Source organism: Pinus tabuliformis, chromosome 5_2 (genome assembly GCF_031772625.1).
Source record: "Pinus tabuliformis cultivar Carrire ecotype Pingquan chromosome 5_2, CPIR1, whole genome shotgun sequence".
NCBI classification, from domain to species: Eukaryota; Viridiplantae; Streptophyta; class Pinopsida; order Pinales; family Pinaceae; genus Pinus; species Pinus tabuliformis.
This window is the reverse complement of record NC_142306.1, coordinates 115,187,248-115,202,348: the sequence shown is the minus strand read 5'-3', so window position 1 is coordinate 115,202,348 and position 15,101 is coordinate 115,187,248. Positions and strand designations below refer to the sequence as shown.

At 37.3% G+C, this 15,101-nt stretch overlaps 3 non-coding genes across 3 annotated transcripts; 2 read left to right on the top strand and 1 right to left on the bottom strand.

Annotated features, from left to right (window-relative positions):
• Positions 1 to 7,385: 7,385 nt before the first annotated feature.
• Positions 7,386 to 7,456, top strand: TRNAC-GCA (transfer RNA cysteine (anticodon GCA)). The gene has a single exon. It is a non-coding gene; the product is annotated as a tRNA-Cys (tRNA).
• Positions 7,457 to 9,723: 2,267 nt separating this feature from the next.
• TRNAY-GUA (transfer RNA tyrosine (anticodon GUA)) lies at positions 9,724 to 9,807 on the bottom strand. The gene has a single exon. It is a non-coding gene; the product is annotated as a tRNA-Tyr (tRNA).
• Positions 9,808 to 14,447: 4,640 nt separating this feature from the next.
• On the top strand, positions 14,448 to 14,521 carry TRNAW-CCA (transfer RNA tryptophan (anticodon CCA)). Its single transcript has one exon. It is a non-coding gene; the product is annotated as a tRNA-Trp (tRNA).
• The last annotated feature ends 580 nt before the right edge of the window (positions 14,522 to 15,101 follow it).

The following is a 15,101-nucleotide window of genomic DNA, read 5'->3' as shown; positions in this document are numbered from 1 at the left end:
AGCTTAAACAGGACTTGTCGTAGAGGAACGAGTGGTATAAAGGGTAGCAACTTGTTCCAACAATGGAGGAACTGCTCAAAACATGTAATGGTTAAGAGGCTGACTAATAAAACCACTCATAGATGCGGTCCCCCAGTAAGGGAAAAACAACCAAGTGAAAGCATATGATCAGCCAAAGAGATGGTGGCGATGGAATGAAAACAACCAAGGCTCATCTAACAGAATTTAGCAGATAAAAATGACAATCACGAGATGTAAATCGGGTATAGGTTCATACAGGAAATAATATATTCCGTTAAAGAGAGCCCTTCGCGTAAATTCCGTCGAATGGGTAGATCGATGATTTGTCCTTGAGGATCTGACATTAATCCTCTCATACCTACTAATTGGTGAACCTGAGATGTACTTCCCCTAGCTCCTGAGAAGGACATCACATGTACTGGATTTAAGGGATCAGTCATGCTAAAATTCGGATTCATTTCTTTTCTCAAATATTCACTGGTAGCATACCATATCTCAATCGATTGACGTAATTTTTCCACTGCGTGTACATTCCCATAATGATTCTGTTTCTCCGAAACAGAACCTTGTTGCTCCGCATCTTGGACGAGCCATCCTTTGGAAGGCGCTGTTAAAAGATCATCAATTCCTAATGAAATAGCTGTATCAGTAGCTTGTTGAAAACCCGAAGTCTTGAGTTGATCCAAGATATGTGATGTATATGTCATTCCGAAGTGATCTATTAATCTGCTAATAAGCTTTTTAATGGCAGTTTTATCCATCACTTTATTATAAAAGGGCAAATTATCAAAGGGCAATCTAGTTCGTTCCTTCATAAGGAAAAATCTCCATATTTTCATGAGCAGGATTAAGCAATGGGTTCAAGCCGGTTATTCGAAGGCTTCCTCGATCTCTATATCTGCACTAATGAAAAAATCATAAGATCAATAACATTAGATCCTGAGAGCTGGTAGTGATTTATTTGGGTGTTCAGAACAGGCAAACCCTTGTATGGCTTCTTCCATTTCTCGATTGAAACGAGTACGACCAACAGTTGTTCGAATGTATATATTAAGGATTTCTCCCATTCTACCTTTTCTTATTCGATAATGTTCATGGATTTCATGGAAAGTACCCAAAGATTCGTATTGAACTTCGATAGGGGCTTCTTGGTTTACTGAGGTAATGATACGTAAATCCACTTCCCCCCACCGGAGCCATAAGGGGCTGTATAAGTCAATTCGTTTCTGTCGGTAAGCTCTGAGCACATCATCATAACTATAAAAGGAAGGTTTCTTACAAGAAAAGCTTTTATTTTCCGAGTGATACGGATGGTACCTATTCCCATAAATACCTTGACTATTTTGGACCGTTGATATATAAAGTCCAAGAAGCATATCCTGAGTCGGTATAGAAATAGGATCCCCGATAGCTGGAGACAAAAGATTTGTCTCAGAAAACATGAGTAAACGAGCTTCTGCTCTAGCTTCCAGAGATAAAGGTACATGGACAGCCATCTGATCTCCGTCGAAGTCTGCATTAAATCCCCCACAAACCGATGGATGTAAACGAATGGCACGTCCTTCTACTAAAATAGGTTGAAATGCTTGTATTCCCAATTTGTGTAAGGTAGGTACTCGATTCAACAATATGGGATGTCCTTGCATAACCTCTTGAAGTACTTCCCATACAATGGGTCCCTTATCTCGAATCATACTTTTAGCAGTTCTTAGGTTGGGAGCAATATGTCGTCCGATGAGACTACGAATTAAAAATGCTTGAAAAAGCTCTATTGCTATTTCTGAGGGTAATCCACATTGGTACAATGATAGAAAGGGACCCACCACAATAACGGAACAACCTGAATAATCAACTCGTTTGCCTAGTAAATTTTCACGAAATCTTCCCTCTTTGCCTTCGATCACATCTGAGAACGATTTATAAGGCCTATTATGACTGTCTCTCATTGGTTGTCTGCAGATACCATTATCGAGAAGTGCATCTATGGCTTCCTGGATCAATTTTGTTTGATAAATAACAAATGACTCAGATCCACTTCTTGCTAATAAATTTGTAAGAGTATTATTCCGATTGATAACTCTTCGATAAAGTTCATTTAGATCTGACGAGGTAATAAGTCCACCTTCACCTAATTGAACGATTGGCCTCGGTTCGGGAGGAAGAACTGGTAATAGGCATAAGACCATCCATTTTGGTTCTATATTTGTTCGGAGAAAATGTTTAGCCAATTTCATGCGTCCAACCAGAAAATCCTTTCTTCTTCTAATTTTTTCATCCTCCCATCTATCCACAGTAGATTCTTGGTTCTCTTCCAATCTATTCCATTTCAATTCCACCAAGTTCTTCCATTCCATATGTGAACGATCTATAATCATTTGCAGATCCAGACCCATTAGTTGTTTCCTGATAGCATCTCCCCCAGTAGCTATTTCTCTCTCTTTAAATGTTCCAGAACCCCAAGGAAAGAGGTAATAAGGACGAGCAGAGAGGTAATGAGGAATAATCTCTCTCCAGGATTGAATCTCATAATCGAATGTACCCCGTGATCTCAATAAAGTTGGTTTGTTAGCTATGGGCCTAGCAAGAAAAAGATTTGGATAGGTTATTCTAAGATTTCCCCCCCTTCAGGATCGGACGTGAAAGTTTCCTCTCATCCGGCTCAAGTAACTAAAAAAAAAGATGCAAAAACTCTTTTTCGCTCTGAAGAGAGATCGCTACTCTCTGCTCAAGTTCCAAGTGAAATTGAGTATTCCTTTATGTTATGATTCTACAACATAGATATGGAATTATTGAGCAGTCTCCTCCCTTTCGAACAATCCTTTTCTTCTTGAAAGACCTTCAATTAGGGATTTACTTGTCTTTATCTCGTTCCATTTGATCCTTTAGGTTCCTGCTTGCTTTGCTTTACTTCGATGGTTACAATACTATTGATCGAAGCATATGTGCGATGAATAGACTCCTATAGCCATATCTTCGGTCCGGAATACCTCTATTCAGGGCTAACCCAAATAAAAGAGAATGAAATTCAAATTCCATTATCTGAAAGAAGTGTTTTCACGAAGTTCAATTAGCAATTTGATAAATAATATCTAAACCCTGGACTAATTCCTCTTTCTCAGCATCTTGAAAAGATGCTTATAATTCTGAGCTTCATGCTACTCCTCTGGAGGGTCATGTCAGAGCTAAAGGCATCCCAATGAGATTTAATAGGATGACAGTTCCTGATTACGGATCTGTATGATCGGAACTTGTGATCAAGTCACACATCGCAGTATATTGGACCTTCTAATTCTTTCCGAGTTTTAGCTAATAGATTCGCAATATAACTGGGAAGGCGTTTCAAATACCATACGTGAACCACCGGACATGCCAGTTTAATGTATCCCATTTGATATCTTCGAATTCGAGAATCAACGAATTCAACTCCACATTGTGTGCAAAATTTTGCATCTATCTTCTCATTTCCAATCCCTGGAGAATTTCCACAAGAACAAACTCTACTTTTGATAGGTCCAAAGATTCTTTCACAAAACGATCCATCTCTTTCTGGTTTATTAGTTTCATAATGTAGAGTATGAGGTTTAGTCACCTGTCCAACTATCTCACCATTAGGTAAAAATTTTTCGGACCAAGCACAAATCTGTTCGGGAGAAGCTAATCCAATTCGAAGTTGTTGATGTTTATTCTGGTCAATCATCAAAGATCTCAATTTATTGTGATCAAACTTCCTCTCTATCTATCTGAAAGTTTTTCTCAGATATAATAGCATGATTCAATTCTAGAGCTAAAGATCGTAATTCTCGAATGAGCAATCGGAAAGATTCTGGAGCAGTGTCAGGTTTAGGTATTGGCCCTCCAGTGATAATGGCACCAAGTACTTCATTACGATTTCTAATATGGTCAGATTTGAGAGTAAGCATCTCTTGTAAAATATAAGCAACACCAAAACCTTCTAGAGCCCAAACTTCCATTTCTCCTATTCGTTGCCCCCCTCGTTTGGATTTTCCTCTAAGAGGTTGTTGTGTAACCCGTGCATAAGGTCCACTCGAACGTGCATGTATTTTCTCATCAACTTGATGACTCAATTTCGACATATAAGCTTTTCCTATTGTAACAGGTTGTTCAAAAACATCTCCTGTTCTTCCATCAATTAATCTATGTTTTCTAGGATGATTTGGTTCGAATACCCATGGATTAGCTGTTTGCTCACTAGCTTTGTAAAGTTCAGGAAACACTAGTTTTCTCGAAGCTTCTCGCTCGTATTTTTCGTCAAAAGGTGTTATTCTATAATGTTTGTTCATCGGGTTTCCTGCTAAACCGGGCAAACATTCAAAGATATGTCCTACATTCATTCGTGAAGGTACCCCTAATGGATTCAATACCATATCAACTGGTATTCCATTTTGCAAATAGGGCATATCTTGTCTGGGCAAAACTATTGAAATAATACCTTTATTACCATGCCTTCCAGCTACTTTATCACCCACTTGTATCTTATGTTTTTGTGATATATATACGTGTACTGTTTCCGCATTATCACCGGAATCATCTACTCTATTGATCCATCTCACGTCGATAACTCGACCCCTTCCACCTATAGGTGCTCTGAGACAATTTTCTCTCGCAGTGGATACCTCAATACCAAATATGGTTTGTAATAATCTTCCTTCTGGGGTACATAATGATTCTTCTATTGTTTGAGGCGTTAATTTACCTACCAAAACATCACCTGTTTCTATCCAAGATCCTAGCATTACAAGACCATTTTCGTCCAAATGACGAAGTGAATGAGCATCTAAATGAGGTATTTCTCTAGTGATTCTTTCAGGACCCTGGTTCGTCATACAGATTTCAATCCTGTATCTTACGATATGGAAAGAGGTATAAATATCTTCATATACCAGACGTTCACTAATGAGTATTGCGTCTTCGAAATTGTATCCTTCCCATGGCATATAAGCTACTAAAACGTTTTTTCCCAAAGATAGTTCTCCGCCTACCGTAGTCGCACCATCCGCCAGAATTTGTCCCTTCTTTACACATTCCCCTTGATGAATTTTAGGTTTTTGATGCGTACAAGTATTGGTATTAGAACGTTGATATATAACCGATTCTGTTCGTACAGTGTCTCCATTAACCGATGAAGTTATATTTACAGCATCGATATACTCGATCCTTCCCTCTTGTGTAGCTATAGCTACACTTCCTGAATCTAGAGTTGCTTGACCTTCCAACCCAGTTCCGGCAATGCACTTCTCGGGTCGAAAAAGTGGAACTGCTTGACGCTGCATATTAGAACCCATTAGAGCGCGATTCGCATCATTATGTTCGAGAAAAGGAATAAGGGAAACTCCAACGGAAAAATATTGGAAAGGAAAAATACTTCTGAAATGGATTTGTTCCCATGCAATAACTATAAATTCTTGTCGGTATCGAGCTGGAGTAATTTGTTCCTCTTGAATTCCTTGATTTAACACCAAAGAATTTCCCGTAGCTATCCGATAGTATTCATCCTCATCTTCTCCCGGTAGTAGATAAACCATATGTTCTTCTCTCGATCTCTCAGAGATCTTATAGAATGGACTTTGTAAAGAACCACAATCACCAATCTTTGCATGAATAGATAATGATGCAACAAGTCCAGCATTCATTCCTTCGGACGTATCGATTGGACAAATACGCCCATAATAACTGGGATGAATATCTCGTGTCCGAAAACTAGCAGTTCGCCCTGTTAAGCCCCCAGGACCTAAATGGCTCAATTTTCGCCCATGAGCTATTTCCATCAATGGATTAGTTTGATCCAAAAATTGGGATAAGGGGTGTGAACCAAAAAAATCTTGAAAAGTTTTTTTTAATAGAGTTGAAGTGACCAAGTTCTGAGGAGTTGATCTGCGCTTGGTTGCTCTGTGTATAGTTCTTTTAACTGCATCTTCTAAACGACCTAGAGCTAATCTAAATTGATTCTGTAATAAATCTGCTACAGAACGAATCCGTCGATTTCTGAGGTAATCTATATCATCGAGTGTACCCATTCCAAATTTAACCCCGATAAGGTAATCCACAGCAGCCAATACATCTTGTGGTAATGAAAAAATCTCGTTCTCGGGTATATCAAGGTTCAGTTTTTGGTTCAGATTTCGTCGACCAATCTTTCCCAATTCACATCTTTTTCGGAAAAAATTTTCTTGCAATTCTTTACATAGAGACTCGGAAAATACCAAATCGCCACTTATACAGTAGAGTTTTTTATAAAACTCCAGAATGGCTTTTTCCCTCGACCATAGATATTCCTCATGCTCCCACCTCTCCTTCTTCTTCAATAAAAATAAAAATCTTTCGGGATAGCGAGTATTGTCCAGAATCTCTTCGAGATTTAAACCCATAGCTGATAATAGAACTGGAATAGATATTTTTTGTTTTCTGCTTACACGAGCCCATATCCTTTCTCCCACATCGATCTCTAATTTCGATCTTCTTCCCCAATCTGAAATCAGAGTGCCAGTATATATATAATTAATTCTATTATGGTCTAATTCCGAACGGTAATAAATACCAGGACTTATTAATATTTGATTAACTACGACTCTGTAAATCCCATTTACTACAAATGTTCCATGGGAATTCATTAAAGGAATATTTCCGAGAAATACAGTTTGTTTCTGTATCTTCCTACTATTCCTACGAATCGATCTTGCTGGTACATATAATTCAGAGTAATATGTAAGGGACTGATATACAGCATCTCTCTCTTTGATGAAAGGTTCTGCTAATTCATATTCATTACCAAAAAGCCTGAATTCAATTTCTTTATCTATATCCTCAATTTTTGGAAAATTATGAAGTTCTTCCATCAAGCCCTGATCGATAAAACGACAAAATCCTTCAAATTGTATCTTACCAAATTCAGGGATTGTAAACGCTCCCTCATTTTCATCTAATCGCATTGGAAGTTTCCCATCTGTAGAAAAATCTATTAAATTATTCCCGATTGATCTATATGGATCAATCCGACAAAAAAGATTCGGATGTATATTCAGTCTTCACTATATCCCATGAAATTCTACCCGTATCCAGATATACTTCCAATAAAAAAAAAAAAGGATAAGGAAGAGGTACTTTGATACTTTCTTCCAACCACGTGAAATGGAGCTATGAACGAATGAATCAAACCATTCTTAAATGTTAATCTCACTTAGAAAATTTCCTAATGAAAATAGTCAGATCGAAAGAAAGACGGAGAACAAATTAGATCCATTTCCTTTATGGTTGACTTTAGCATACATCTCATACTATACTTAAAGGACGGACGAATGACTTGAAAGGACAAAAGATTCGATCTGTCCATGGGATTCCCATATCTCGGCGACATAGCCAAGCGGTAAGGCAGAGGACTGCAAATCCTCCATCCCCAGTTCGAATCCGGGTGTCGCCTTGTTGAGGTAAGTAAATGGAAGGAAAAGTCTGTATTTCCATTACAGAACCTCTGGAGACATATTGGTACATATTACCAATATAGATAGTGAGTTACGTACATTTGATCCCGATTCCGTCGTGAATGTACGACCCTCGAGTTAGTTATAGTAACTTGTTGGTCAATGAACAAATGGATTTATTGATCTCTCATATCAGCTCGAACGTCAGTAACGTTCAGAATGCAAAGGTGGTCATTTCAACTTCAACTTTGCACTATGGTTAATAGTTCCCTTATCATCTTGATGATGAAATCATTATTTTTTAGAGAACATGATCCGTATGGATATAGTCGGTATAACTTGGGCTGCTTTAATGGTAGTTTTTACATTTTCCCTTTCACTCATAGTATGGGGGAGAAGTGGGCTATAATGGTAATGCTTAAGAATCAATTATTGCGTTCCTTCCATATCATGCATGGTAATATATTCTGTTCCATAAGGATCCAGTAATATTGAATCTTCGTTCCAAATTGAAACACTCTACATGGAATTATTTCCTCTTTATCCCCGTAAGGGATGTACGTAATCCCTTATCATTATCATTTTCCTATGAAAAATCTTATTTTCTTCAACAGGTTTGAATTCATTAGTTCTTTTCTAGAATGAGTCGATAATATCATTTCTTCCACTGAAGAACGATCTCTCTTCTCTTTCTTAGTAGGAATAGAAAGAGTCCCTGTTTTATCGGATGGTTCCGAATTGAATTGATCGGATCTGATATGAATTCCGTTCTCGGAAAAATATGGGACATAAGTCTAAGTCATAGATTCCTTTGCTTTTTCATATACCATTTCAAGTGCTATATCTAACATGTGCTAGATATAGATGTTCGTACCGAAAAAAAGATGTTCAACTTTGATCCTAAAGAATCCGCAAGTACGTTCAGAATTAAGTTTGTCTGCATTAGGTCTATTTTTCCAGGAGCAGGAAGAAGGTGATGTGATCAGCTCCGCTATTTTATGGTATGAGGTCCTTCATCCTACATTTACCATATATGGATAAGTACCATTAATATATATTTATCCATATATGGGTGTAAAAGAAGAAGTAGTACAAAAGAAAAGGTTAGATATTCTTTTCCTCCGTACTACTTCTTCTTTTCTTTTCAAAAAAAATTAAAAGAAATCCCTACCCTGTATTGTTGTAATACAATAGATCCACCCTATATTGTTGTAATATAAAAGATCTCATAACCTATTTTATACTTATGATCTGGATCATAAAGATCTATCTAGTGATCAGCAATCAATTGATTTTCATCAAAATCAATTGCTTCCACTGCTTGCACTGGCCGTTTTGACGTAAGGGATAAGTAGAAAAGCAGTAGGAACTGCAAGGAACAGTAGAACAACAATAAATGCAAGGGTATTTACTTCCATGATCTCCTTATTTTAACTTTGTTCAAAAATAGCTCGAGATTTGATCTCATTTTGATCTCATAGAGATGAATGAATCTTTCTTTCAAGATCCATGAAATAGATGTATGTCATTGATAGAATTGGTTCGAGTAACGGAATCTAACTAATGGATTGAATGAATTCTTCGATGGAAATAGTATAACCTAATACGATCACTTTTGATAAGACTAGTAGTAAAAACTTACGTGCATCAGAAAACGTTCCGATCAACACATGTCTGGTATAATTTCGAAAGAATAGGATTCGTACGAATAAGAACCTTATGCTCCTCCAGAAGACGTTCGTCAGACATGAGAGATATTTTGCTTGGATCTCCACGATTTAGATGGAATTGTGAATCTATCCCGCTTCGGTGATGATATAGAAAGAAGTATCCCATATCGAATTTATCCAGAGGCCCACCCATGACCCTGGAATGATAAGGACTAGTCCGTCCAGATCCTGACATGATCATTCACAGTTCACTTACTATTGGATCGGGACTGACGGGACTCGAACCCGCAACTTCCGTCTTGACAGGGCGGTACTCTAACCAATTGAGCTACAATCCCAATACAGTACAGTTCACCTACTATTAGATAATATTTATTTCATGATAGGTGCTAGATAGGTCATATAGATTATGCGAGTGCTAGGTCGATTAAATATCTTATCCTTCTCTTTCATTTTTGAAATGTATCGATTCATACGGAATTGGGCATCTACGATATGAATAGATATCGATGTCGGGGTTCAATAACCAATTATCTTTTCATTCATGATTAGCATGAATATAACCATACCGATAGATTGGTATTGATGATATTGGTTGGGTCGAGCTGGATTTGAACCAGCGTAGGCATATTGCCAACGGATTTACAGTCCGTCCTCATTAACCACTCGGGCATCGACCCAGGAACAAGACAGTAATTGAAAATTATTTAGGATACCTAACGAATGGATCATGGTACCCCCAGGGGAAGTTGAATCCCCGTTGCCTCCTTGAAAGAGAGATGTCCTGATCCACTAGACAATAGGGGCCACCAATCTATTCTTTATAATATGAAAGTGATCGGGAAGTTGTCAATAATATTACAAGAATTCTTGGTTTCCTCAAGGTTTTTTTCAATAAACTTGCCTATCGATAAAATGGAGTCCCTTCAGAAATTAAATATTGCAACTAAAACAACTCTAAAGCAATTTACGGAATCTATATTTGTGATCCATCGGCCCAGTTCCGATAAAAAAGACTTTATGGACTCAAATTATACAAAATGTTTCATACTTGATAATTTTGATAATTTAAATAATTTTGATAATTTAAATAATTTTGATAATTTAAATAATTTTGATAATTTAAATAATTTTGATAATTTAAATAATTTAAATTATTTAAATAGTGAATGGGGCTTATCGTTCTCTGATCGAAGTTATCCGGAAAAGACTCAAAAAAATATAAATGGGTTGGTTGGACAAAATATCGATCCGTATGTTACAATCGGATCGTGGCGGGTATAGTTTAGCGGTAAAAGTGTGATTCGTTACATTATCAACTCGAATAATGGAAGGATCTTTTACATGGATCTTTGATCCATCTAAAGCTCTATTTCCAGATAGGTTCAAAACCTCCCCTATACCATCCATCCAGAGTTCATATGTTACACAACTTCATATACTTTACGTTCCCATATTAGAGTATAGTGCTTCACTTCTTTCCATTAAAACAAATGCCCGTTGGTGTTCCAAAAGTGCCTTTCCGAGCCCCTGGAGATGAATATGCAACTTGGGTCGACTTATACAACCGACTTTATCGAGAGAGATTACTTTTTTTGGCTCAGGATATCAATCACGAGATTGCAAATCAACTCATGGGTCTCATGGTATATTTGAGTGCAGAAGATTCAAATAAAGATATTTTCTCATTTATCAACTGTCCCGGTGGATCAATAATACCAGGGGTAGGTCTTTTCGATATGATGCAAGCAATAGTACCAGATGTACATACAATATGCATTGGGGTAGCTGCTTCAATGGGATCTTTCATCCTAATCGGGGGAGAAATGCCTAAACGTATAGCATTACCTCACGCTAGGGTTATGATCCACCAACCTGCTAGTTCCTATTATGACAGATCGGCTGCAGATTTTCATAACGAATCGAAACACGTAACGATGCTTCGCGATTACATAACCAGATGTTATATAGAAAGAACAGACCAACCCGAAGAGGTAATTCAACGGGACCTGAACAGAGATGTTTTTATGTCAGCAACAGAAGCCCAAGCTTATGGCATTGTTGATGTCGTAGCGGAAGGTTGATCTCATAGCGGAAGATCCTCTTTTTTAATTTATTTTTATAATGAACTGTAAACTGTGATCTCTTTGTTCCTTTTCAAAAAAAAAAAAGGGGGGGGGGGAAGTGATTCATTTCATAATCACCTGATATGGTATGGTTAGGATCAATCCGAACCAGTTGATTCCGCATACAATACAGCTAGAATGCCCACTATTCAACAACTTATTAGAAATGCAAGACAGCCAATAGAGAATAGAAAAAAATCTCCTACTCTTCGAGGATGTCCTCAGCGTAGAGGAGTATGTGCTAGGGTGTATGTGCGACTCGTTTGGATCAGAAACTTAAACAGGCTGGGAAATTCTTACAACGGAATAACAGAAGAATTTTCCCGCTGTAATCAAGTAAAGATCCATCATCTAACCTTACCGGGGATGAAATTTATGGTTTCCATTGGTGCAAATCCAATCACCTTGATGTGGGATGAAAAGCAATTCCTCATTGGTAGCGAATGGTCATCAATCCATTGAGCGGGGAAATCATGCAAATTGAAGAAGCATAAAGTTTATGCTCATATTGCCGCGAGAACGGAACAACAGGGTCAGCTACCTGGCCAACCCCAGAATTACATGTCGTTACTGTATTAATAGATCTTGTAATGAGAGTATTTATTACTTAATGATTCAAGAGTAGAGCTGGAGATGGTAAACCGTACAAGTTACCGATAACATACTCATCTCATATTTCGGAAATGAATAAAAGGCTCCGGCGTATAGAGAGGACCTTACCGTTGGAGAAAGAACCATAGAAACGATGAAACCCATGATTTTTTCTCATTCTCAGTACAAGGTCCCAGTCCTTGCCTACCAGGAAGATGCCTATCCAAAGGGAATTATGGTTGGGAAGGTTGCAGTAGCAAAAGCCATTGGAACTTTTATTTTCTAAATAAGAAGAATCAGTGTTATTCTCAATGGACCAAACAAAACAAATGACTAACCGAGAAAAATATTAGCGATTCATGAGAGTAAACTTTAATGACCAGAGTGAAACGTGGATATATAGCTCGAAAACGTCGGAAAAAAATTCTTGCATTTGTATCAGGCTCTCGAGGGGCCCATTCGAAACTTTTTCGAACTGCTAACCAACGGAAAGCTAGAGCCTTAGTTTCCTCCCACCGAGATAGAGGTAAACGCAAGAGAGATCTTCGTCGTTTGTGGATTACTCGGATCAATGCAGCAGCTCGTGCCAATGGGGTTTCTTATAATAGATTCATCCAATATTTGTACAAGAGGCAGTTGCTTCCAAATCGTAAAACACTTGCACAAATAGCTGTATTAGATAGTAATTGCTTTTCCACCATCTTTAACAACTTATCGTATGATGAAATAGGTTAGGTATAGATGAAATAAATAGGTAAAGATGGAATGGATAGAACAGATTCTCCCGGAGAATTCCCTCCGGGAAGGTCGAAATATTGAAAAGTTTTTTCATATTGGATTGGAAATGAACGAAAAGAATTCAATCCAATTCTTTTCCAAAAATGAAATCCTGTTGACTTTTTCAACAATAGACTCAAGATCTGCATCTTTATCGAACATATATTCCAGCTCCGATTTGATTAAGGAGTAGGCTTATTTCCCATGGATCAAATTAGTTTTCATTATAAAGAAAAGGTAACAAAGATAGAATACGAGCTCGTTTAATAGCGTTAGTCATTAGACGTTGTTGTTTTGAAGTTAATCTATTCACTCGGCCGGATAATATTTTTCCTTGCTCACTAATAAATCGACTAATTAGGCTCATATTTTTATAATTGATCCGATCTCCCGACCTAATAGGTGACAAATGTCTACGAATTGGTTTCAAATATCTACGAATTGGTTTCAAACGTCTGCGAATTGGTTTCAAATGTCTACGAAAAGATTGCTTGGGTTTATCCATAGTTTGTTTCATGAACCTTTTGAATACTATTTATTCCAAATCTTTTTAAAATATTGTTCCATTAAAGATGTTGTTGAAATACCATTTCTTTTTATATCTGTGATTTATTCCTATCCATGGGTAGTACGTTTAATCTCTTTTTTTTATCTCTCCATGAATGGTATGCTTGTAACAATAGGGACAAAATTTATTTGATTCCAATCGAATAGGTGTATTGCGTCGATTTTTCCGAGTCGTATATCTAGAAATCCCCGGGAATCTTTTATAAACACTATCTTGGGTACAACTAGTGCACTCCAAAGTAATTGTTACTCTTATATCTCCGCTCTTGGCCATAAACTTACTCTGAATATTGGTTTTGCTTTTCGACCTCAAAAATAAAAAGGGAAAAAGGGATAGAAGTTGATAGCCGGAGATCCTACGGTGAAACATTTGAAAGTAAAAAAATGATTGATCAGGAGTGAGTTTTCAGTTTTACTTACAAAATTGAATGTGGAAAGAATCTTTAGATCGATATTTCTACTTGAATTCTACCCCCTTCCAGTCCTAAACTTAGATCCTTTTTGGGGCTGAATGCACTAATTTCTCCAAGAGGTAGGAGAAGTCAATCTAGCACAATCTTTTTTCCCTTGGCTTTAAGAAAAAAATTGAGAAAAGGAAAGAGAAAGAAAAAGAGCATCTGGAAAAAAACGATTGATTTCTATCAATAGGGCGGCTAAAAAACTGACGCATAAAATAGCTAACACAGGCGCTGTGGAAAGATAGGTCTTTAGATCTTGCATTGTAAATTCTCCTTATTGATCATAATGTGTAAGTGATTCAACCGTATCAATAGTATAGTTATGAATCCTAGAGAAAACTCGGAACTGATGAATATATATATAATGTGATCCGGGCTGTGGTCCTATTTATAGAAAAGGAAAAAGATGTTTCATCACCATAATTAATAGTGATATTCTAGATAATAGACCTTACATGTATAAAGTCTTTTCACTCACGAGACCGAAGAGAAATGAAGGTGGAAAAATGTGGGAAACATATTTCTAATTCTATAAAATAAAATTAAAATAACATTGTCTAATGATTAGAAGGGATGTAGCGCAGCTTGGTAGCGTGTTTGTTTTGGGTACAAAATGTCGCAGGTTCAAATCCTGTCATCCCTACCTTTCCCTTCTTTTCTATGGAAAGAAAGGAATGAAAGATCATTTGATATCAATTCGACGGGAACATCAAATAATTGAATCGTATCAGATGCGAAAGTGTTTTGCTCTAAGAGTATCAACAAAAGGTATTTTTCCTTCATCTCCGAATATTAAAGAAAGCGCTCTTAGTTCAGTTCGGTAGAACGTAGGTCTCCAAAACCTGATGCCGTAGGTTCAAATCCTACAGAGCGTGATTCTGTTCCTATCAAATCCAACCCTCAAAATTATCGATAATTCATTCCAACTGGAACGAGCAATGGAATCTGACCTCCTAGGAAAAGTAGGAGGCCAATGAAATTGGAGGATATTCCAGGATCAAATATCCAATTGATCACCACGTCGGTATTGTGAATATGCAGTTACGAATAATCCGGCCAAAGTTATAGGAATTAGACCTAACACAATTCCGGATGGCAAAGCCTCAATCATTTCTATTCAACGGAATAAGTAGGGATAATAGCTATACTGGATAGTACCCTTAATTTGCTATGAATCTCAATGATCAGAAATTTATATAGAGGGAATAAACAAAATTATTGAAATTGAAATAGTGAACTGAGAGGGTTTCCCCTTCCTTCATTTTGAATAAGTTGTATCTTGCTCGAACTAATGAATAGGACTAGGGTGAAAATGATAGAAGCCAATAAGAAACCGAAATACACAAGCTTGAACCATAGAGAACTCTGCTTGGATTCGGTTTCATGTTTACGCAAGCTTGAAATGAAAAACTATGCTTGTTATAAGTTCGCATGCCCCCGGCATGATGACCACAA